At 43.8% G+C, this 22,388-nt stretch overlaps 1 protein-coding gene across 6 annotated transcripts in view; it reads right to left on the bottom strand.

Moving 5' to 3' along the window:
• The window catches only part of LOC139591560 (pulmonary surfactant-associated protein D-like), a 214,072-nt gene that overhangs the window by 82,335 nt on the left and 109,349 nt on the right, over positions 1 to 22,388 (bottom strand). The window contains exon 5 of one of the 6 annotated variants that reach the window (XR_011679676.1): positions 6,689 to 11,419. The exons of 3 other annotated variants lie outside the window; for them this stretch is intronic. The gene's annotated coding sequence lies outside the window, so the exon portion shown is untranslated. Of the gene's footprint in view, positions 1 to 6,688; positions 11,420 to 12,018; positions 19,969 to 22,388 lie in introns of those variants that run through there. 2 more of the 6 variants (XR_011679673.1, XR_011679672.1) reach the window with 2 other exon arrangements.

Below are 22,388 nucleotides of genomic sequence, written 5' to 3'. Positions count from 1 at the left end.
GGGCACCTCCCAGCTACACTCAGGTGTCTGAGACATCCTCCTCCCACCCACCCTGCTTTTGTCCCGCTTCTCTGTGTCTCTGAGGATGGGCAAAAGCAGCTCCAGAGTGACCATGGGGATTTTGTGGAAGTTGGATGTCAGTTTTCCTTTCCCAGCCACTGGCAACTTGGCCAGAGATCACAGTGGATTAAAAGCACAGAACTTTTTTCTCCTGTCCCCATCCTTAACAGGCAGCAAGGGACACACATGCTGCTTTCTCACCTCTGGTATTGCACAGTTCCTTAGAGTTTCCAGTAATTACTGATTTTCTCTGCCAGCAGTGGCAGATGGGAGGCTGCAGACCCAGTGATGGACTGTGGGAGTGTTTCATTGATATCGTGGGAGAATAATTGCTTTCCCTAAGTTATGGAGTTATGGTTGTTTTTGTACATTTTTTTTCTATTTTTTCTTTCAGATATGCACCAAAGAACAACCAATGGGAGGAAAAGACAGAACTGAAGGCATATGGTATTTTCCTGCTGTTTGAAGTGTATCTTAGACAATCTATGTGGCTGTAGGAAGCCCCATGGGCCACAGGTTGCCTGCTTTTAAAATGGGCATCACAATACTTAACAAGGCCAAAACACCCTGAGCAGCTTGGGTGGAAAGCACTTTAGGGCTGTGCAATGGGCAGCTGCAACATTTGCCTCAGAAAGAGGCCATATGCTGTCCTCTCTGCTCTGCACTCTGCAGCTCTGGCCATGGAAAACAATTACAAGTGAAGATCTTTTTTTTTTTTTTTTTGCCTGATTTTGATTGCCTCAGGATCAGTCCTTGTGTCTTGAATGGCCTCATGAGGAGTCCCAGCCTGTGTGACTCTACGAGCAAGGGATGCTCTGAAGGACCAGCATCAGCAACACAACAATAAAGCAAAAATAAATGTAGGATAAAATGCCAGGGGAAATCCTCTCCTCTCACCTGCCTGCAGAGGTGTTGCTGTTGCTGCCACTGGAGCAGAAGGGAGGGCTGAGGACTCAGCACTGAGCTCTGGTGTGGCTGGGATGCAAGAGCAGAAGTGCTGGGGCTGCCTGGGCAAGGGCAGTGAGCAGACACTGCTCTGGGGAACTTGTGCAGCCAGAAAGGCTGAACTCCCACCCCCAAACATGGATATTTGTGCTGGCTAAACAATATGGCTCCCTCATGGCCACCCCAGTAAAACATACAAAAATCCATTTCACTTATTAGCAGCATAAATACAGATTCAAATTTCTAAATTGGGGCAGCACTGCTGACCTCAGGCATTCCACTATTCAGAGTAAACTTAAAATCACAAACCCCCCTAAATCAATCCTCTTGATTTTCAATTTTTAAAGTATAACTAGGCATATTTTCTTGGTTTTCTTTGTGTGAAAGCTAAATACTCCAAAGTTCCAGAAGGGAGGTCTGCAGGAAAGTATTCTTCAGTGTCTGGGGCTGGGGCTGTGAGATCTCCCCAGAAGTCGTAAGGCTTGTGTTAAACCTGAGAGGTGACAGGATCTCTCTGATGTGACATCCACATGGAGGGGAGAGTGGTTGCCAGGGTGACACTGAAAATAGAGCTGGGCCTGATCCCTTCCCTCTGCAGGAGCAGCTCCCTGGGATGGGTTCAGTGGGAGAGGAACTGAGCATGAGTGGGGGGATTCATGCACTGCTGGGCGCTCTTGTGCACTGGAGGCATCATCTGGGAGAGCCCAAACATGCAGGAGAATGGCTTTTGGGGTTTCAATCCTAAATGCAGAAGCCTGAGTTTTGGATTTGGAGAGTAAATAAAAGGAAAGCATTTCTCCTTCCCTCATCCAGCACCTACTTGGATCTCATGCACCTACATGGTCTCTGAGCAATTGAAATATTTGGGTTCAAATGTAGAAATGTGTTTCAGACTCCAGATCTCAGAAATATTTGATTAATCATGTGCAATCATATGAAATTTATTTACCTTAAAAAAAAATCCCATAAAGGTTTTCTTTGGAATCATTCTCTTGGGCAACCATATTACCATTATTATTAATATTTGGAATTCATTTTAAATGAAAGCTTTTGTCTTGGGTTGTTTGTGGTTTGTTTGTTTGTTTGGGTTTTTTAGTGAAAAATCTTGAGTTATATTTTCCTTTTTAAAGTTATTTCTCTGCTCCTTGGCTAGTAACTCAGCATTTGCTGAAATTCCTTAGGAAAGGGGCTGCCCTGCCTCCGAGGTGATTTACACTGACAAGAATGTTAAAAGATTACAGATGACTGTAACATACCTGCCTAACATTAAAATCAGGTTAATTGCTTACATTTCACTGGAAGTTATGGATGGCTGCAGATCTGGGTGCTTCAGCAGATACTGGGACAGCAGGGGGTGGTTATTGATAGTTAAATTGCAGTAGAAGTTGTCTGTGTTCAGATGGGACCTCTTTGAGGGAGGACAGAACATTTCTCAAAGCTTCATATTTTCCCAGAGGGACTTTTCTAGCAGAACATGCCTGCTGTTCAAAGGAAATATTCCCCGTACGAGCAAATGAATGAAGAAGTTAGCTTTACAATAGACACCCTATTAGGGGGGCTGAAGTGAAGGACCCCAGCTACATGTGTTTTTGGAAAGCTAATAAAGGCCAGAAAATTATCTGTGGTGTTCTGTAAGGCTGCCTGTGCACAGGAGGCTGCTGCAAATCCTGCAGAAGGCAAGAGGACAGAGGCATTGAAAAAGCATAACTGGGGAGTGATGCAGCAAAAATCGAAGGTAGTGAATCTTTGCAGATTGAATTGACAAATTTAAATGCCAGCTTATTTTACTGCGTGTGTCTCTCTCTCCCACTCATCCCTTCAAGTTTCAAGTGAGATTTCAAGTGGCAAGTGGGGATTCTGCCCCCTCCCATGAGCAAAGCAGGGGATGTGAGTGAAATGGAAGGGACATTGCTGCCATGGACAGCTCTTTGTGCCAGCACTGCAGCACAGGGAGAGCTCGGTCACCCCCTGCCCTGTTCAGTCTCTGTCCTGGGGGAGGCAGGCGGAGGGTTGAGAAGATAATTTGGTTTTTTTGGGCCCCCTTTCAATTTGTCCCACAAAATCAGCCATCTCCAGGCTCGTGGTAGGCGCTGAGTGAAGAAAAGCAGCATGATTTCAGGAGGTGCTCATGTGGAGCATCCTCCCGGCCTTCCTGTCTGCCCATGTGTGCATGGAGAAGGGTGGTTTTCCTGGCCTGATCTGTCAGCACGGGTGATATTCCCATAATAAACACTCATGCTAGTTACACAAGACATGTTGACTGGTTTATTGTACAGTAATTGCTGCTCTTGCAGGACATCCACCCACTCGGACTGTGAGCAGAGGCTCCAGGCTTTTCTCAAAAACATCTGATTTTATAGAAAGTTCTAGAATCTGATTTTTACAGTATTTTCTTATGCAGTCTAAAAGAGAGCAATGCAGATTATCCTTTCCTGCCCCACATTCAGACAGACTTTTTAGGAAATGCAGAAAATGGTAAAGGAACCCATGAATACAAAATTGAACGTTGCAATCAGAGGAGCCAGCTCTCCTAATGAGGGATTATTTAACCAATGACAATGTGCTGAGAAAACCAGAGGAAATGGGTCAGCTAAAAAATCTGGTACTACAAATGCCTGGTGTAATTTCCCCTCACTAAAATGGATGTCCTTCTGAAGGGGTTGGATAAGGCATCATCTCCTGAAGTCCTGCAGCTAATTTGCAAGGCATGGATGAAAAGACTGGAGGATGGGACTGGAAGCTGGTAATGTGACACATCCAGAGTAAGATGGAATCACACAACAGAGCTTAATGAGGAAACACTTGGCCTGGCTCAGCAATTAGTGGGGTCGTTTCAGCACTTAAAAACTAGTTAACCCATCCTTAATGGCACAATTTCACAATTCCCTTAAACCAGGAATTAGCCAGGGCTCTTGTCAGGAGAAATGATGCTCTCCAGTCCCAGCTGTGAGTTTTTGCCTAATGCCATCTCCTTTCCCAAGCACATGTTGTACCCTGAACTGGAGCAGGGCACTGGACCGGTTTAAAAGGAAGCATCCGTATGAGTTAGTTTTGACTTTTTCCACTTCTCCAAACCACTTTGGTGCAAAGGTTTGTGCCAGCTCAAGTAGAAGGAGGGTGTGGGTGAAGGAAGAGGTGCTGAGGGCTGATGGTACTGCTTCATTAGTGGTGGTACTTGTCTGTGTAGTCTGAAAGGATCTGTGAATTTGTGACCTCTTGGTTGGATGGGGCTCTGAGAAACCTGATCTTGTTGAAGCTGTCCCTGCTCATTGCAGGTGCTTGGTCTAGATGACCTTTAAATGTCCTTTCCAATCCAAACCATTCTATGATTCTGTCATTAAGGACTGTGATGTTCAGACACTGCTGTTCACCTTCCAAGACCTGATCCTGGCATCTTCATGCAGAGGTGTACTAAATCTCCCTCAGAGAAAAACCTGTGAACAAGGTTACTTCAAGCCTATTAATGCCTCAAGATTCTTAGTGGCTCTTACCTGGTCCCAGGCACAGCTGAGTTAAAAGCTTACACCCCTGATTCTCTTGCTCCCAATGCATAAAATCGTGTTGCCAATGCACAAGTTCTTATACAACGTGAGGATTGCATTAGGGGAAGATTTTGCTCTGAGTTCAGATGCTGCCTTCCAAGTATGGGGAGCATCTGCATCATCAAAAAGTAAAGCCAAGGATGAGATAGCACAGGAATTATTTAATATTTGAGCCAATAAAAACTGCATCAGACCATCCCAAAGAAATATTTGTGCTGTTAAAAGGGAGAGAACAACCAATGGTCTGGTAATAGGAAGATGTAAACCTCCCTGATTAAAGATAAAGGAAATCTCCTGGAGAAAAGAAAAAGCTGAGTAAATCTTCAAAGAGGGATCCTGCCAAAGAAGGATCTCAACTGCACAGGGAAAGCCAAATTCCCAAGACTTAACGCTTCCTGTAGTGCAGAGAGGATGGAAGCCTGACAATCCCATAAGAGATCTTCAGCTAGAAAGACCAGGGAAGAAAACCTCTAAAAGTGATCCAAGACACAAAATTCTGACAACAAATACTGTGTCCAGTTTTGGACCCCTCAAGACAAGAAGGATGTTGGGGTGCTGGAGCATGTTCAGAGAAGACAGCAGAGCTGGGGAAGGGTCTGGAGCACAGATCTGATGAGGAGCAGCTGAGGGAGCTGGGGGTGTTTAGCCTGGAGGAAAGGAGGCTCAGGGGTGACCTTTTGAATCTCTACAGCTCCTTGACAGGAGGCTGTAGCAAGGTGGGGTTGGTCTCTTCTCCCAGGTAACAAGAAATAAGACAAGAGGAAATCCCATCAAGTTACACGGGGGAGGTGTAGATTGGATATTGGGAAAAATTCCTTCACTGAAAGGTTTGTCAAGCACTAGAAGAGACTGCCCAGGTTAGTGGTAGTTACCATTCCTGGGGGTATCTAAAAGACCTGGAGACATGGCTCTCTTAGGGACATGGATTAGTGGTGGACTTGGCAGTGCTGGGTTAGTGGCTGGACTGGATGACTCTAAAGGCATTTCCCAACCTCACTGATAGATTTGGTTTTATGATTTCAAGAGGGAAGGATCTTTGGATCCACAGGTCCTAAAGAAGGCAGTGAGACTGCAGAGAGGAGCCTGACTTGGTGCAGAGCTGAGGACCTGGGTGGCCCTGTCCTGACCAGCTGTGTCCTGGGGCTGTGGGAGAGGCTCCAGCTGAGACACTGAGACCTTTCCTGTAAGGTGCTACCAGCACAAGGAGCTGAGCAACTGGAGAGCTGTGAAAAGACAGATTAACAAACAACTGTGGCATTCACATTCTCTGAAAAAATCCCTTCACCCAGGATTTTTCTCCTGGGAAGCTGAGAAGCCTCAGAGAAAAGGAAAACAATTCTTATGTCATTTGCTTCTCCTGTGTTGTGCTCACATGTGGAATGTGTTTGGGGATTGTTTACCCACAGGTGATTGTTTCATTGGATTCTGGTGTGAGTTGTTTTCACTCTCTGGCCAATCAGGGCCAAGCTGTGTCGAGGCTCTGGACAGAGTCACGAGTTTTCATTATTAGCTTTTTAGCATTCTGTAAGTATCCTGTCTGTAGTCTTTAGTATAGTATAGTATTCTTTAATATAATAAGGTATCATAAAGTAATAAATTAGCCTTCTGAGAACATGGAGTCAGATGCATCATTCCTGCCTTTGTCAAGGCATTTCCCAGCAAATACAATGAACAACTTGTTTTACAGGTGAGCCTGGCCCAAGTCACTCCACACTTTGGGTGTCCAGGCTCAAGGACCTTCTCTTCATTTATTTAATTTCATTCTCTCAGTGTTCCATGGATTCAAGCATGCAGCAGCAGCAACAGATGCTTAGAGACAGTGGTGATGGGTGCTGTACAAAACCTTGCATAGCTATGGAAACCACAGTTGCATTTATCCATCAGAAATGAGTATCTGGCAGCCCATGTCTATCCTTCATGTTCTGGAAGATCATGAAAAAAATACTTGTACATGGCATTATATTTCACAGCTTTCTTTTCTACTTGGCAACGCACACTTATCTCTATTTGATAATAATAATGGTGCATGTATTTTTAGACTAACATTATGTGATATTAATTCCAAACGTTATCCAATGTAATGCAAACTGAGAAGAAAAGCCTTTAGAGAGAAGAATTGGGGAAATGAAATAAGATTTAACCTGGTAACAAATAGACAATTTATTTCAAAGTTTAAATAAACACTTTTTAAATTCAAAAATAAAGAAAACAGCAGAGAGTACATTTCTGGATAATTCAGTCTTCAGTTTTCATGTTCAAGGAGTCTTCCTAATTGTCTGATTTTGCTAAGCAGAGTGTAAGAACAGAACATGTACTGTATCTGTCACATCTTTATAACCCAGAGGAATGAGAACAAGACTAGGAGGAGGCATTTCAGAGCCTCCCTCATGGGTCTGACAATGCCTGTATCATCAGGGACAAGTGTCATTCCTTCTCTCTTCTCCTTTCTCATTTCCAAAATTAAGGCAATAATACAAAGCTGTAGATATCTGCATTAGAAGGAAGAAAAAATTCAAATGGAGGTGATAGAGCTGCTTTTCTCCAGCAGTAATTGGCTGCATTCAAAGCCATGGGTAAAAGTGAAATAACTGTGACAGCACCGTGGTACCTTGTGCTTTTACCTGCCCTATTTTTCCCCAGCAGGGAGCTCATCCTGCATTCCCAGGCAGCCACCATGGCTGAGCTGGCAGCTGCATGTTGCTGACTTGGTCATTCATGCTCAGTAAATGTGCTCCAAAAACACTCAAATCCACAGGACAGGCAAGAGCTTGGCAGACCCTGAGTAAAATCCTGGCCCTGAGTGAAATCTGTGGCAGACTTTCTGTAGGTGAAGGAATGTTCCTTACTGCCCTGGTTAGCATAGAAACACCTCCTCTCCTCTCCTCTCCTCCCTGCACTATCAGCTCTCAAGCTGTCCTGGGAAGCAAAGCCATGGAAAATGGAAACCTTGGACACTGCAGAGAGGTGTTGGCTCTTTGTATGGGTGCTCCAGACACACAGGGAGAAGGAATTCTGTGTGTAATACCTTAGTTAGCTAATTATCTGGAAATGATCTGGAAATGAACTGTGATTCTAAGTTCATTAAAATACTTATCTGGGAAAAAAAAAATCTGGAACAGATAACAGGAATTTCAGAGGTTCATAAAGACATGAGTGATAAAGAAATTAAAGTAAATTACACTCCATTGTCTTCCAAGGAGCTCAAAGTCACAGGGCCTTCTTGCTAAATCATGCTAACCTGCATTTACACCATGTTCCTTTGGTGCCTCCTACAGCTGTTTTTTCAAATCCAAATCTTCTCACCCCCTCCCCAAAGGTTGCTGATCTCTAACTTTATTTAAGAGGCAGTTTCAACACTCCTGCCCACAAATTATTGACAGCCCTCTTCTCCCCTCATATGGCAATGCCTCTTCAGTTAACCAGGTACCCCCTGATGGACTGGGCTGGGCAATTAAAAAACCACTGATGTGGCAAGGAATAAAACTTCTCTTTTCCTCACCTCACCTACTTCCGATGAATCAGTGAATATCAGCATGAAGCTGTTCAGTATTTAAACTTCATCCCCTATCAGTGTGAAAATGGACAGCAGCTCCTGCTACAGGCATACAAGAGAGATTTATAGATACAGCTTGTTACTGGCCCCTGACTGAGACCAAATACAGCAATAAGGGTCTGAGGCCACTGGATCTCAACCCCTGGTTTCATGGGGTGCTGTGAACAATGTGAATGGCAGAAAAGGTGAAAAAATTTGAATTAATTGTATTTTCTCATAGGGCAGATCAGTTCCTGAGGGTAAGGAGTCATATATTCCTTTTGATAAACCCCGTCTGAGGTTACTGTTTCCAAATGCAGGCCCTAACAATGATTTAACTCAGATGTAGGAAAAAAAAAAAGATAAAAATTGTACAGCTACCTATCCATCTCTGTTGGGGAAAATCCTCAGTTAAAGTCTCAAGCAGTGGAGATCATGTGTCTTTCACAGCTTGAAATCCTGGCAAAAAGGAACTTGAGGAATTTCAGTTATTCCACATGACACTGGGCTTGCCTTGCTACTTCCTTCAGAGCAATCTGCCCCTCCAAAGGAAAATCTGAAGCAGTGTAGCAATGGTGATTTTGGTGGTGCAGAGGTGAATTTGCACCAAAGAGCTGCTCCTTATTTAGGGAGCAATGCCAGCTGTCCTGGCCATTGTTCCCATGGAGCAGGACAATGTGCAGCCTGCAGCTGGCAGAGTGTTGCCTCACATTATTGTTTTTCCTGAGAGAACACCACGACCAGGATATGTGCTACTCTTTCCTGCTCTCCACAGATATATCTGCCTCCAAAAAAAAAATTAAAAAGTGGCCATTCTGGTTCAAATCCAAGAGGTTTGGCCTGCAACATAAACAGAAAATGTCTCACAGCTTGAAGCACTTCACTTGGCTGCTCCCCCCAACCCCCTCCCACCCTCACCAGAGACCTGACAGGCTCTGAGTGCAGCCAGAGGTGAGGGAGGTCCCTGGTACAGTGCCAGTGGCCATTTTCTGAAAAATTCAGAAATTCACCTGCCTTGATTTGCTGCTACAGAGTAGCAGGAGAGGAAGGAATTGGCAGGGGGAGGGAAGGAAAAGCAAACCCGACCTGGGACTGATGACCAGGTGACAGGGCAGGGAGGAGCCAGGGCAGGGAGGGAGGGAAGCATCTGCCCAAAACTATGGAGGAACCATACACAGCATGATCCTCTGCCTAAGTGACAGGCACCTCCCCCAACAGGGCTGCAGACAACCCTCACTGGAGTTATTTTCCCCAGGAAATATTCCTTTAAGCCATTTAAACCAGAGCTGTTTCCATCCACATTCCCCTTATGCCAAAAACATCCCTTCAGGAAGATGCCCACTGCCTGGACCCTCTGCCTGGGAGAGCTCAGAACTTGCTGTGGGCCAAGCCAACTTTTTGTGAAGGCTGGTGTCAGTGTGGGCATGTGCTGCCAGGTGCTGTCTCAAAGCCTGTGAACCCAGACAAATCTGCACAATCACTCCTTGACATTTCCTCTGCAGGGCTGGTGGAGCAGCGGCCAAAGGGATCGGCTGTGGCAGCCCCGTGTGGAGCCTGTTCCAGGGCTGGGTCACCCAACCACTGCTGCTCCTCTTGCTCCTGCCACTGGCAAACTGCTCCCAGAGACAAAGAAATAGCCCAGGTGTTTGGCAAACTTGGGCTGAATCAAAAAAAAAAAAAAAAAGATAAACAAAAACCAAACATTTCTAGACACATGCGGGTAATGTGCGGACCTCAGGTGTAGCTGACCCCTCAGAGCTGTCCTCTTTGGAGGCCAGCTTTTCTTGTTTGGAGGCCAGCTTTTCTTGTTTGGAGGCCAGCTTTTCCTTTTTTGGTGGCTCTCTGAGGGAAAATAGCTTGGGAAATCCTGCACCTGCTGGCTGGCACCTGGCAAACAGGGCCATTTCTGCTGCCATGGGACGAGTTGAGCTCTGAAGAGCCTCACCTTTCCCATCAGTCGCTGAGCGCCCATGCTGTCCATCCTTTTATCAGTTTACAAAATTGAGAAGTGGAATACTTTAGTTGAAAAACAGCTTTTCCCCCTTTTCCTGAAGGCTTTCTTCCTCTTTATGGAAAGATTTTTCTATTGTCAGTCCCACTTTCAGGGTAAATCGATATGTATATTTTGCCAAGGTGCAAACTAGAGCACCCAGAGCTGTTGGGGTTTTGTGGAGTTCTTTACCCAGTACTGAACAATTTGTCTTACATGTGCCTGTTGCCAAGCCTGAGCAGCTCCCTGTGTGTAGGAAGGGGCCTGGGTAAATATAAAGCAACATAAAAATGAGGTCTTGAGAAAGAATGAGACACTTGACCCTGCTGGAGAACTGCTTCAAGGATCCTGATGCTGGAAAAGCTGCATCCTCTGTCCCTTCCCTCCCCTTCTCCCCTCCCAAGACTCAGATACATTTTTCAGCCTTCTGTTTTTCAATGGAAGACAGATGTCCAAAAACATGTGTTCAGGTGTAACGTGACTGAAGCTTCACATGGAGAAGCTTTCACTGGACATTTAAGGACTTTTGGTGTCCCCCTGCAGCCAGAGGAGGCTCCTCTGGAAGATGAAGGAAACATGACCCATCCTGGGTGCTCTGGGGCTCAGAGCTCACCCAGCATTAAGGATGCTTTTCCCAGATCACTGAGGCCATGATGTGGAGCTATTCAGTGATTCCCATCAGCACAGGGCAGAAAGAGGATTTTATGCCCTTTTCCCCACTAGTTTCTCTGTTACAGCTAAGCCAAATGAATTCCTGTGTCATCCAATATTCTCAATTGATTTTGAAACCACCATTCTTGCTGCTTTTAATGATGCTCCTTCAGTCACAGGAGTTCTTTGTGTTTCAAGAAATGTCATCTGCCTTTATCCTGCTACATTCACCTGTTGTTAAGTAGAATACTGAATTAAGGAATTTACTTCCTTTTATTCAGTAATAGGAACAAAGAGCTCCTAATTAGGACTAGATTTGAGCAGTAACTAGGCCTGACTTTGCTCTGGGTTCCAGAGCCTCTGTGTTGCCCTTTTCCAAGAATGGTATCAACCTGTAGGAGCAATCTCAAGGAAAATTGCTTAATTCATCAAGACACGTGGTTACATACTGATCTCTTCTGCAGATTCAGCTCAAGTTGAGCTATTTCTTTGTCTCTGGGACCAGTTTGCCAGTGATAGGATCAAGAGGTGCATGCAGTCCTGCTGAGGTCAGCAGTGTTCCTCACATCCATGAAATGAAGAGCTGACTTCAGTCCTTCACCACCACCAGGGCAGAGCTGCCATGACTGTCCTATCCATCAGAGGGAACATTCCCTGATCCTCTCAAGCAATGATCATCCAAAACAGGCTTTCAGGCTGCTGCAAGAAAGAGGAAAATTTAGCAGCAAAAATATTCCCTCTTTTAGAAAGGTCAAACGCACAAAAAAGACATTTTTGAAGGAATGTCGGATGACCCCCAGAGCCTCTGACAGGCAATTTTCCTGTCCCTGCACTGCTTGGAGTTTTAATTGCCTCTTTGGGGAGGTGCTAGAAGCCGCCTGAGATTGCAGTTACAATCCAGCAATTTGGCACACGTGACTTCTTCAAATATGGGAGCAATTAGCAAAAAGTGATATGGTGAATGGTAGCGTAAGCACTGGATTCTGGACAGCATTCAGACAAGAAATCTAAACCAGAGCAGACTGGGGCAGACAGAAATCCAAACAAGCTTTCACAGAAATAAAAAGCGTCGGCTACACTTAGATAATGAGAGCCCAACATCAGGAGATTGAATTCAAAGTCACCATTGCACTCCTAAAATTCACTGACTGAACGGGTTGCAGCAGAAAGTGCAAGTTCACTAAAGCAGTTTGTGAGAAAAAAAAAAAAATCCAAAATGTTTAGTAGAAATAGCTTTAAAAACTTCTGGGAGAATTAAGTGAACCCAGATTGGACAATGAGCACACCAATTCATAGAGGAGAGGAGAAACAAATCTGTATTCTAGGCATCAGCTAAGATTTGTGTGTTCCCACAGGAGCTAATTTCCTAGATAATTTTTTCTTATATTGTTCATACAGCATTCTTTTTAGCAACCTGCAGGATGCCATGAAGCATTAACAGTAGGTTTAAGGCATGAGCTAGCGAGCAGTTCCTGTCTTAGGAACAGAAAATCCCCAAGTCACCAAACCCTTCCCATTTCAAACAAATGCAAGCAGCATTTGTCCTAAATAATGCCTCCCCAGTCCAGCTAGGTCTGCTTTAACAACTGGAAATGAACCATTTGCAGCCAGGATGATGCTGTGTCATGGGATCATCACACTTCAAACAGGTTTTGCTCTGTCAGTGAAGTTCCCACCCTGTCCAACACCTGAATGTGGTGCCCAGCTGGGTCCCCTCTGTCTGGGGGCAGTGGCTGTGCCCCAGTGGGGACTGGGCTGCTCCACTGCTGAGACAGAAGAGTGAGCAACAGCTGAGAAAGGACAGAAAGAGGAATGGAAATTGGGCAGGAACAAAAAAAGGGAGGAGGACTGATATAATAAAGAAGGAAAACATGGTAGCTGGAAAAGCAAGAAATGTACAAGCAGCCGATCGATGAAATAGCAAGAAATAATTAATTAGTGAGCAAAACCAGAGGGCAATGAAATTAAATGGTTAATTATGTAATGGAGCAAACAGCAAATTAATTAAACGTGTGTGGATCTACCAGGTGCTCTGATTATTTAAGGCAAAACATGGTTAGTGAAACTGTTCATTCTCTGGTATTTCAGTTATTCATGGTATCTCTGGCCATGGGGATTAGAGGCTGTTTAAATGCAAGGTCCAGCCATGTATATCTAACAATCATTTATCTTGATAGTGCAAGTGAGATGAACAGGACAGTGATGGAAAGTAGTAGGGACACAGCTGTTCTGAATAAAATGCCTTTAAAGAAGATACTATAACAAGAAAATATATAATGTGTTGCTTTATTTTTATTTTCTTTTGATTTTTTTTTTTGACTAATCAGTTTAAATTGTTACAGCTGAGAATAGAAGCTGGAAATGTTTGGCTCTTGCTGCTCTGACAATGGAAACTCTACTATGTCTGAAGCAAGGTAATTCAAATAGATACAATTGCTTATTCTTTGGTTAACTTTAAACTGCTGGAGGAAGCCAGGATTTTTGAAAATGAATGATTAACAAACTATTACAATAATGTCTAATGATTGAAAAAAAAATCATCTCCTGCTTACCTGTTGATTAAAGTCTTGATAAACCCACTGTAGTGTCTAAAATAATTCTGGGTTACTTTGTAACTCCACTTAGGTATGGCAATGTTCTCCTACAGTCTGATCTGCTAATATTGCCTGGTATTTTTTTTTTAAATTTTTTCCCCCAGTGGGAGTTTCCTATTTATTTTTGGAATTTTTGTTCTGTAAATATTTTCTAATTTCCTCTCTGTTAAGTAGATTTTGATCTCAGGTGTGATTGCATTAAATTGAAGTCATTCCTTTTCTCTTATTAAGTGTTCCTGATGAACACAATCGGCCCATGTGATCGTTCTTGGGAATATTTATAAGTGGTATGAAAAAATTTCTTGCATGAATAGCCAGAACACACACTGAATACTTTGAGGACTCCACCAAGAGCTCCTCGCAGCATTTAAAAGTGGTTTTCTGACCTAGGAGGTCATGGGTAGCAGTTGTGTGTATTTGGAAAGTAATAGAAAATGTAGCATTGCCTGTATCATTCATTTATCCCCATCACCTGCACATAAATGTTTCCCTCACCTAATACTTCACAGCTCTACAGGATGCATTTATTGTCTCAAATGTGTAGAGCTACAGCAGAATAAGGACTTAAATAAACCACAGGTGTGAAAAATTCCAACTGGCAACTTCAAACTAAACACCACGAAGCACAAAAAGGCACTTGTCAGAGGTGGAAGGAGCAGTTTGATTAAATCATTGCTTCAGCCCAGACATGTTGGGCCTAATTCTCCCCTCCCACAGCTGACTCACATGGAGCGTGGGCAGTGGCACTGCTGTAAGACTGGAGTGGTGGCACTTGGACTCTGGAGCTCTCATTATGCCTGTCTGACACCACGGAGCTGAAATGTGCAGCTGAACAGATTTATGCTGCTGCTCTCATCAGAGGTGAAGGACTGCTCCTACTCATGGTATGGGATCACTAAACTGAGGTGGGGAGAATTTTAATAGCCAACCTTGCCCCAGTGTTGAAAGCAACAGAACCTGGCTGAGCTGCTGGTGAGGCAGGCAAGAGATGGATCTTCCTTTTACTGTGTTTTTCTTGCTGCCAGTTGCCAGGGAGGAGCCAGCATGGCATCATTTTGAAGTACTGCAATTGAAAGCTCCACTGCCATCAAATTTTATGGCCCCATCCTCTGCTCCCTGTCACTTTGGCCTGTGTCCTCACCTGGAATCCCCTCCTGGCAAGAGCCTCTGATCGTTTGGAGCAGGGCAGGACCAGGCAATTGCAGAGCAAGCACCTCCCGCCTGCATCTCCCTCTCCTGATTTGACTTCTAGGGAAGAGAAGGCATGGCAGCTGCATTAGGCATGCCAAGCACAGTGTCTCCAGTGAGTAGGCTGGAGAGCTGAATCCTCCTTAGAAGTGCTTTTAAAGATCATGGCAAATGGGGCTGACCAGAGCCCTTTCCAGCCTCAGCACAGCAGTGGCCAGCTGGAGAATACGGGCGCTGCATTGCTGCCCATGTGAGCAGGGAAAAGAGGGATTTGTTTCTTAAAGTGTGAAATGCACCAGTGCATGAGTGTTAGCTTATTTGAAAACCATCAGCATGAATAGTTAGGATTACATTGCTTTGAGTACTAATGAGGAAAGTGTTTGCCATTTTTCTGTTAGTGAAAGCCACACGATCCACTTTATTCTTATGTTCGTATTATTGCAGTTACAAGAGACAATTTGCAAATGCCTGGCTGCTTCATAAAAGCTAAAGTACTTGGATTCACAGCAGGTACTAATTTTGTGTGCATCTGCTGAGCTGTGCATGGCATCAACCTGTTTTTAATTACACCTGCATGTCAGGCTCAAAATGCATCTGTGAACAGGAAAGATGAAAGGTAGACAGAACAGGATGTCATGTATTTCCCATCACCTTTCACTGGCTGGCTGCCCACAGAAGTAAGAGGAAATTCCCTTCTTTCAGAGTGAAAATGTAAAGATTTACTAAGCTTTGCACTGCCAACAGCAAGGTGTAATCACTCCTTTAAGGAAGCATGCATGTGTTAACAGGGGTGAGCAGGGGGAGCTCCAAATAGCTTTCCACACCTTCCCTACCACTGATCTGTAAAGGGCAACAAGTAGCTCTTGCTTTGTTATATTTTATTTGCATTGAAATGTGTAAGTTGGTTGACTTAACATCCCAACTTCATTGTGAAATAAAATATGTGAAAGCAGGAGTGAGCAGGGCTTTTCAATGGCTTGAGTAACAAAGACAAAAGTTAAACAACACTTTTCTGTTACTTCACCCAAGTATAGGAAAAATTGTTTTTATGCATTTTTTACAAATAAAATAATTCAGACTACAGTTAGGAATGCCATGACTCTTGAAACACTGGACAAGGTGATTCAAAAACTGCTAGACAGTCAGAAGAAATGTTTTTCATGAAGAAATTCCCTCTGAATAAAAAGTACTAAGCCATTTGTGATTGCACCTTCAAGCCATTCCTTTAATTTATTCCTGTCATTTGGAATTGTTTCTTTTTCTAATTGCATTAAAAATTGTGCACTTTAAAGGCTGTGGTGTGTGCCAAGAATGTGTATTTGTAGCCAGTGCATAAAATGGGGGAACAGGGAAAGAACAATTGCATTTTTTATTCTGGAATCCAGTCAGACTTTCAAAGCTACCGCAACTACTTTGCTTCAAAAAACAGCAATGAAAATCAATAACGGTAACACAAGTTTAAAAGATAAAGAAGTTATTCACAGTCCCCTTCTATTTTAACATAAGTGCAAGTTGTTGAAACTTTTTGATCCTGTTGCTTATTCCTACAGTATTTCTTGGCAATTTGGGGTGTCTCAGTAGCACCTACATGTATTTACCAGTGATAAAAAGCATCCATCTGGCAGGCTGAGGCTTGGTTTTGTGTGCAGGTAGCCTCGAGCCCCTGGCTTTGGTAACCAGGTGTGGGCTCTGCAAAGCCCAGGTTGATGCAGGAGGGCATCCCTGCCTCGTGCCCAGGGTGGTCACCCCTCTGACAGCCCCAGGGGCAGGGGCTGGGGGGAACTCCCTGGTGTCTGCCAGAGTTAGGGGAGGAGAAGGGAACAGGGCCAATGCATCTCACTGCTTAATTTTTGTGTCCAAGTTTTAATGAGTTTAGTCAGAGGCCTTGGAGACTGTAGACCTGAATTCCTGCTTTCCTCAGTCAGGCACTGATCCAGTAGAAGCTGTGGTTGTAACTGCCCTGGCACCATCTTTGCTCTCCTGGAGTGTGATATGAAAAACAAAACAAAACAACTCTTTTTCAGTAGAGGGAAGGGCCTTTCAGTATATTTCAAACTTGAGGTGAGAGAAAGCAAAATAAACCAGAAATGAGGTTGACATCCAAAGACTCTGGAAGGTCTCTGCCCCCAAGGTTTCCCTCCTTTGTAGCCCCATGATCCAAATATTCCCTGGATTTTTTGCATGCCTTTTCCATTTATGCCACCAGCTGTAATTCCAGTTTCATGGTAACCTGGAAAAATCTCACCATTTTCAGCAGAGCCCTGCCAGGTTCTACTCTTTATGAGCCCTAAAGTTCACAGAGGTGGTGCCTTTACCTCCTTCCATTGCTACTGAGCAGATGCATTTGTTTCTGAAGGGTAAAAGCTCACTGCTGGTTTTAAAGTTGTATCCCATTAACTTATTTCATCTGTCAGGGGCTGTAAGTCTTACATAACACAACACCTTTTTTCTTCCTTTAGTGAAACCACAGTTTTAATACAACACTTTCTTTGTTACCTGAATACACTTTTCTTTTTGTGCACTTTTGTGCAGGCTGCAGGAATCCAGACAAACAAGTGTTAATTCCCCATGATGTTTTCCAGCTGACAGGCCTAATTGATTTGATTTCCACTGTTTTCACAAGTGACCCCCCTCAACCCGTCATCACCACTTCTTTTGATACCTGAGCTTTACTTTCTACTCTCACATTCCACTTCAACAACTAATAAAGAGCTCATTAGGAAGGAAGAAACTCATTACTTGTTTTCCAAACTCTGCTCCATGCAGCACATTCAGTGGGTTATAGCCCTGTATTATTAATCAATACAGAACATTTGCTTCCATTAGGTTACCAGCATCTTTTATCATCAGGCTGAGGGTAGGAACCTGTTTCTTTGTATTCTGCTAACCCACGCTCCAGCTAGACTAGACAGAGATAAAAGACAGCTGAGTAATATTTTCCTGAGATCCCTGATGATGCACACAGATGGCCTGTAACAAATTAAATATGCAAGGTGACGGCTGGAGTTCTCCTCACTCCAAGTTCAACTTTTACGGCTTAGAGAGTATTTCACTCCTTACAACACAGCTTCATGGTAGAGAGAGATTTATTTTCCTATCTGTAACAGGGTTTGTGAGTCTTTGCCTACCATGGCCATTAATGGTTGCAGTAGGAAGTAGCCAAGTGCTCTTACTGTACTTCTTGCCTTATTAAAAAACAGCTGGGGAAAAAATGTATTGAAAAAAGCAGTGCAGCCATGTGGAGCTTGAGAAATCTAAAGGGAAACATTGGAGATCTTTGTTATCTACATGGAATGAAATACAAGGCTGAAGAATCCCATTAAGGGATGTAGCATATGTAAAAGCAAGCAAACAAACAATATCAAACACATATTAAGTCAAATGAAAGATTACATGTTGGTAGCACAGGAAAAAAAAAGCCCTTTGCAATAAAGTAAACACAGATCTGTTTACAGTGCCTGAAAGAAACAATTTTTTTTTCTGGCCTGTTACTGTGTCTTCTCTGTGACTGCCTTATCAGATCACAGTCCAGCTGGTGGCTGTGTCCATCAAATTCACTTTTGCTAATGTATTAAATAATCTGACCATAATGCCTGACTGTGGATCATAGTCTGGTGAGCAGGAATTCATCCAATTTGAACTGAACACAGTTTTAAACACGTAGCTCCTAACCTTCCTGACTCCTGGAGTCTCAGGTTAGTGGAAGATCATCTTAAAACAATCCAAATACCTTCTGCAAGATTTTAGAGTCAAAAAATGACTTAGCTCTGTTGAACTGCAGAGCAGCATTGATAAAGCAGGGATTCCTTGACTTAAGCAGCCTGGACTCCAGAAACCTGGGAGTCATCACCTTCCCAATGTTCATGTCCTCAGGGACAGAAGCACAAAGATGTGGAAAGAAACCCCAAAGATGTGGAAAGAAACCCCAAACTCCAAACTGAGCAGGAAAAGTTTTCTTGTGCGCTGTTCCCTTGGGGAAGGGGTGGCTACAGACAATACGTGTCTGTGCAGAAAAGTGCTCTGCCATGGACACACCCTGCTCCTGGGGAATGTAGAGCACCTTCTTCCAATCCAGAGACAGAAGAGGACAGTGGACAGCTCCAGCCAGAAGAGGTGGCAGGCAGCCAGGGAATATGGGACTGGAGAACTCCGCAGCCCTGAGGCAGAATGGGAGCCAGCCCCACTGGTTGTGGTGCCTGTAAGAACAAAAACTGCTGCCCCACTGGGAGATGGGGAATGAAAGGGTGGTGAGAAGATACAACTGTGAGAAGATATTGTAACAATGTAAAATAGGACTGTACCTTGGGATACACAGATGCTGAACAGAGCAGATTTGGTGGCTCTGAGCGACTGCTGAACGGCACATGACCCTCACAGCATGTGTGTCATGCCCTCAGAGTCTGATGGCAAGGAATCCCACTTAAAGTTTCCAGATTTGTCTTTTCTGGGCTGCACTGAAGTATTTACATAGGTGTTTATCCATTTTGCAGCTTCAACCAATTACAGTGACAGTTTTTAAATAAATCAATACATTATGTATGCATATAAAATAGACTGTATTTCTATATATAAACCATTTCCTGTCTATATGGAAAGTATGGGTATTGTCTGCTGTGTGAAAAAAGAAAAAAAAAAAAGGATATTCTCCACTTTTTCCATTTATCGTCCAGAACATACCCTCATATCAAATGGTTTCTGATTGAAAACAGCCTCTTAATGCATTACAAGTAAAAATAACCCATTATTGTGTAATATATGATATACCCTTTCCTCTTTTAGGCAAAGCAGTCCCTGCAAATATGTCTAGACAGAGTGATGGAAAAGCACAAATTGGCCTCTAACTGTTGCCCACCCACTTATCAGACAAACCTGCAAAAAAAAAAAAAAAAGATATTACAGTCTCACTCGTTGCACGACACCCATAAGGCAGAAAGTCTCTCTGAGGCTTCATGGCTTACTGGAAAGTAGAAGTGTCAGAAACTTTGTGAACAGGAGCATGACTAACTTGCCTTCATGGCCTGATGAGAATTGCCAAGTGACTGAAGTAGGCCAGGGTGTCCTGTGAGGAGTGGAATATCCCTTGTCTGGACAGTGTTAAAAGTCTTCTTCCCATGCTGCAGATGAATCAGTCACCTGCTGACACTGCAGACACGATCAGAATTCAGAATCTATTTGCCACATTTTGGAAGAAAGCTTTTAAGTCCTGACCTAATCCTTCTACCCTGCACCTGATCATTTTTAAAAAGCAGCTTTTTAACTCTCTTGAGTTCATGCCTGGTAATAAAGTTGTCTTGGACAAGGTTCTCTTTGTAAAAAGATCATTTTCCTCCTCTGGCACACCGCCCTGCTACCTTGTTGTGGCAGGAAATCAACATCGTTTATACTTGTGGTGAGGACTCTCAGGATGCAGTGTGCATCGTGGATAACTGCCTTTGGGTTTAGCTGCTCTTCTGTTCTCCTCCTCACCTTTAAAAGGAATGGCAGGGTAACAATGTTAATGGAAAGAAAGAATTGCAGAAGGACAAGAGAAATCAATTGTTCAAGAGTTTTCATCCAATGCCACTTGTTTCCCACTTGCAAAATGCTTTGTGTCTTGTTATTCAGAAAGTGTTAGTCTTCCCTGTGGTGAAAAGAGAAATGGTGAATCAACAAAGTAGGTGATTTTTGTATAAAGGGTGTGCTGGATGGTGTTTATACTGTTTGCAAGCACCTGCATGTTTTCATCTGTGTATGTATAAAGTGTTGGTGTGTAGGAAAATGATTGACTCTAGTCCCAGAGAAGTTACAGAAGCCTTGTCACATTTTCATGTTTGAAAACACCATGATGGCGAAAGCCAGGCATGGGTTGGGCTGTACAAGCCCTGTGTAGGAGTGGGGCACTGGAATAACACACTGCCACCTGCTTTAGGCCCTTTTCTTTAGTGGTTTGGTTTCTTTATCTCCACAGCTGTGGAATTCCAGAAGGTAAGGGGCTCATGTGGATGTCTCAAACACCAAGGGAGAATCCAAGCTTGGGAGGTGGTTTTTCTGGGGTGGACAAAACACCAAATAACTTTGCAGTCACCTGTAATCTCTGGATCACCTCTGAAGGAAAGATGTACCATATACATTGTAGACATATACTCAGCTGAAATGTAGCCTAAACAGCACCTTTTTTCCCTTTTATTTTGGAAAGCCAATATAAGGTTTCTCCTAATGGCATAAACAAGGAAAACAGCACGCACAGAACTACCCAGACAAGCAAAATGCTGATGGACTTTGCAAACATCACAACAGTTTTGACACAGATGCCCCCATAAATTGAGCCAAGCTGTTCACTGTGCACCAGAAATGGTCTTGTGTTTGAGGTTCAAATTCACCTCTTTGTGTAAGTGAGGTTACAGCTGCAGAGACAGGCAGAAACTCAACCCAGGCAGTAATCTGCAAGACAAACATCAGGAGGAAGCACTTTCCAGTTGAGCTTTGAAGTTACAGTCTTTCTACCAATGTGCTTTGGATTTGCTCTGCTATTTTAAAAGCAGAAGAGATGTCCAAGCTTCTGGCCAGCCCTTCCCTTATGTTTGGTGCACTTATCGAGGTTGGCATCCTGTCTGAGGCAGCAGATCAGTCAGGAAGTTAACCAGGAGTCCAGATGCTGGTCTTGGAAAGGCTCCTGCCAGAGCCAGGCTTCCACGGGTTTCAGCTGCCAAATTCCCTCCACACAAATGTCCACAGTTCCTGGCTCTCACACTGGGGTAGTTAGAGGAAAAGCCTGAAGAAGAATGTTTTCTACTCTACAATTAATGGGGAGGAGCAGTGCCAGGGGAGCAATACTGCTGACATAGGTTGGCATGCCTTGCATCGCAAGTTACTGTGTTCCAGGCAGAGAAAGTTCTTGTTTGTCCATGAAGATTTGCACACGTGATGGGACAGGCAGCACACTCCAGGCTCTGCCCTGAGGAAGGGAATTAGGCTGGGCTGCTTTCCCTTACAGGTTGCACTGAGATATAAATGCCTACATGCATTTATATATTAGATAAATATTGCAGTCCCTGTTTCTCCACACCATCCTAGGAAGGCCACCAAATTTTCAACAGCTGCTTACACTGTAGACCATGGCTTCTACAAAGGCTCCTGAAATCCCAATCCCATGGAAAGCTAGGACTATACCTCAGTCTCTGTATAATAGAAAACTTCACATGCTAGTAATGCTTTTTTTTTCCTAAATGGGGCTTTGGTTAAGCAGATCTGTCTGTGATGCTCTCACTGACATCTCTGTGGTGGGGAGCACACCTGCCTTTGCTGAAGGTTTGGCTCTGCAGGTACTGAAAGGATTTTTCTTCAGGCACCCTGCTTGAAGGCTGGGGCTGCTTTTGGTGAGCACACAGTCCACTGCCTGCTCATAAAAAACAACAGTGGAAAGCCAAACTTGCAAACAGGTGTACATGGTGATTTCAAGTCATGATTAATCATCATGCTTCAACTAATTTGTCCTCTAATTTTATACCACTGACATGAGGGTTTCTGAGGCTGCAGGATCTATGAGCACCATCAGAATGGGGCATCATTTCCTTGGATCAAACCTAAGGGTCAGTAGAGAGCACACACATATGTGTCCCTCCTGGGACAAGAGAATGTGAGATTTCAAATCTACAGTCACATTAGCACTCTCCAGGATGTTAATGCTTTTAACATGCTGAACCTGGGAGTTTTTTCCTTCCAGTTTTAGATTAATCATTGAATTCTCTATTGCAACTGTGGACCATGAGTCCATAAAAGGTGATGTGGATAGTGAACCCTTATAGATTCAGTTGAGGCCTGAGGCATGATTTTGTTTCACAGGTCTCTCTCACATACCTCTGGGGTGTGTAGTTTGTTAGTTTTGAGCTAGGTTAGGGCTGAGTTTC

Source organism: Agelaius tricolor, unplaced genomic scaffold, assembly GCF_023055355.1.
Source record: "Agelaius tricolor isolate 1412-34295 unplaced genomic scaffold, bAgeTri1.0.p SCAF_7, whole genome shotgun sequence".
Taxonomy (NCBI): Eukaryota; Metazoa; Chordata; class Aves; order Passeriformes; family Icteridae; genus Agelaius; species Agelaius tricolor.
Note: the sequence above shows the minus strand (reverse complement) of the source record. Positions and strands in the feature narration are given on the sequence as shown.